Raw genomic sequence first — 2,892 nt, 5'->3', positions numbered from 1 at the left:
AGGCGGGAGATGACTGATGATTGGATGAGGAGTTGGGTGGCTTCTTTTGTCAGGAAGGGGCGTATCCTTCTGACGTTGCTCAGGAGGAATCTGCAGGTTCTGGTTGTCGCTGCGATGTGAGCAGAGAAGTTCAACTGGTCGTCGAGGACAACACCAAGGTTCTTGGCGGTCGGGGACGCGGTCACAGCTGCATTCTCGACTGTGATGGAGAGGTCGGTCAGGGGGGAGGATTTGGCCGGCAGGTGGAGCAATTCTGTTTTGCTTAGGTTCAGTTTGAGGTGGTTGGTCGTCATCCAGGCGGAGATGTCGGACAGACAGGCCGAGATCCGCTCAGAGACGTGGATATCTGAGGGAGGGAAGGAGAGGAAGAGTTGAGTATCATCGGCATAACAATGATATGAGAAGCCATGCGACGTGATAATGTTACCCAGTGATTTAGTGTAGAGGGAGAAGAGAAGGGGTCCTAGGACCGAGCCCTGGGGGACACCCGTCCGGAGGGGGGCGGGTGGCCGACAGAGTCCCTCTCCATGACACTTGGTAGGAGCGGTCGTTGAGGTATGATGTCAGCCATGTCAGCGCAGATCCAGCCACTCCCATTCCTGCGAGGGCCGCGAGGAGGATCTGATGGTTGACTGTGTCGAAGGCTGCAGATAGATCTAGGAGAATCAGGACAGAGGAGAGGCCTTTCGCTTTTGCTAAGTGAAGTGCCTCTGTGACCGCAATGAGGGCCGTTTCTGTGGAGTGGCCAGTCCGGAAGCCAGACTGATTGGGGTCTAGGAGGTCATTCTGTAAGAGATAAGCAGTAAGTTGGTTGGATACAGCACGTTCAAGTGTTTTAGAAAGAAAGGAGAGAAGAGAGACAGGACGATAGTTGGCTATGACGGTGGGGTTCAGGGTTGGTTTTTTTATGAGGGGCGTGACTCTGGCTTGTTTTAGGGAGGTGGGGACCACCCCTGAGTTGAGTGAGGAGTTGATGGTTGCAGTTAGGAATGGGAGGATGTCCGGTGCTATGGTCTGGAGGAGTGGGGAGGGTAGCCGGTCCAGCTGGCATGTAGTCGGACGGTTCGACGTTACCAGTGTCAGGGTCTCGGCTTCTGTAATGGGAGAGAAAGATGACAGAGTGAAGGATGAGGTTCTCGATTCAGCGTTTGGAATGGGTGGGGGTTGGGAGAAGGAGCTGCGGATGTTCTCCACTTTTTCCTCAAAGAAGATCGCAAAGTCTTCGGCAGAAAAAGATGAGGGAGGAGGGGGTGGGGGGGGAGTGAGGAGGGAGGACATGGTAGCATGCAGTTTGCGAAGATTCTTGGCAGAGGCCTCGATCCTATGGTGAAAGAAAGAAGCTTTGGCATTAGTAATGGTTTTGGAGAATGTTAACAAGAGGTTGTGATATGTGTCGATGTCAGCAGTGAGGCGTGATTTTCTATACTTCCTCTCAGCCGCTCTCAGGACCTGTCTTTGTTCTCTCACTGCATCCGTCAGCCATGGACTGGGTGGGGAACGGCGGGCAGGTTTCTCAACGAGGGGACAGAGCTTGTCAAAGGAGGTTGCAAGGGCTGAGAGGAGGGTGGAGGTTGCCATCTCTGTGGGGAGAGCAGAGAAGGTGTCACTCAAAGGTAGAGCGGATATTATGTCAGAGGAGAGGGTGGAGGGGGATAGGGAGGCCAGGTTACGTCTGAGTGAGACGGTTTGAGTTGGGGTGAAGACCTTTCGGTTAAGCATGAGAGTTAGTGAGAAGGATATGAAGGAATGGTCAGATACATGTAGGGGAGTTACCGTGGTGTTAATGATGCTGGAGTTACGGGAAAATATGAGATCCAAGGAGTTGCCTGCTTTGTGGGTGGGAGGCATGGCAGTGGGAGTCAGGTCAAATTGTTGTAGGAGGGAGACCACTGGGACCGACTGAGATGAGTCAGGCAGGTTGAAGTCGCCCAATAGAAGGAGCGGGGTACCATCTTCCGGTAAGGAGCTTAGAAGCATGTCCAGCTCATCTATGAAGTGATCGAGGGGACCTGGAGGGCGATAGAGTGTAACAATGGTGAGATTGAAAGGATTAGAGACAGATATTGCATGATATTCGAGGGAGGAGAGTGACAGTTCTGGGAGTTGTGTTAGGTTTGAAGCCCATGAAGGAGATATCTATCATTAGTGATGAATCTGAGGGCAGAGTGAAAGACAGAGTCCGGATTTAGGGGTTAAGGCCGCAGCAATGCATGTTTAACATGACCACAGTCCATCATGTGGCTTTTATCTTATACTGTACCAACGATGAAACGAAGAGCTTATGACGCTGCGTTTACTTATTACACTCTGAGATGTGCTCCGACCAAAAATGCATTTAAAAACTGTTCTATATAGTCTTTGACTGAATTGTTTTTATCCTTGTGTGTCTGTATTTATGTGTGTGCAGGTGGATGGGGTTTGTGTATGCAGGGGCGTAGCTGTAGATTGTGGGCCCCATGAAAGAATGTATATGTAGGCCCCCAGTGAATGCAAGCGCGCGTACATTTTTTTGGCCATTTATTTATTGATGAAAACGCATAATATGGTTTTTACCTATACATTCGGATCAGCAGTTCAGCACCTGCACTGTTGGTGGGTGAGCCTAGTAAAGGATGTCGCATTGCGTTCATCTTCAATGAATGGACCAATGCAATAGTCTACCAAAGCCCCCCCTCTCTCTCTATATATCTCACACACACACACACACACACACACACACACACACACACACACACACACACACACACACACACACACACACACACACACACACACACACACACACACACACACACACACACACACACACACTTCAGAAACAAACATAGTATCAATGAGAGCATCAATAAATATGATGTCTACTAAAAAAAATAATTAGGGCTGTCAGTTTAT

Source organism: Notolepis coatsorum (genome assembly GCF_963971535.1).
Source record: "Notolepis coatsorum genome assembly, contig: SCAFFOLD_402, whole genome shotgun sequence".
NCBI lineage: Eukaryota > Metazoa > Chordata > Actinopteri > Aulopiformes > Paralepididae > Notolepis > Notolepis coatsorum.
Note: the sequence above shows the minus strand (reverse complement) of the source record.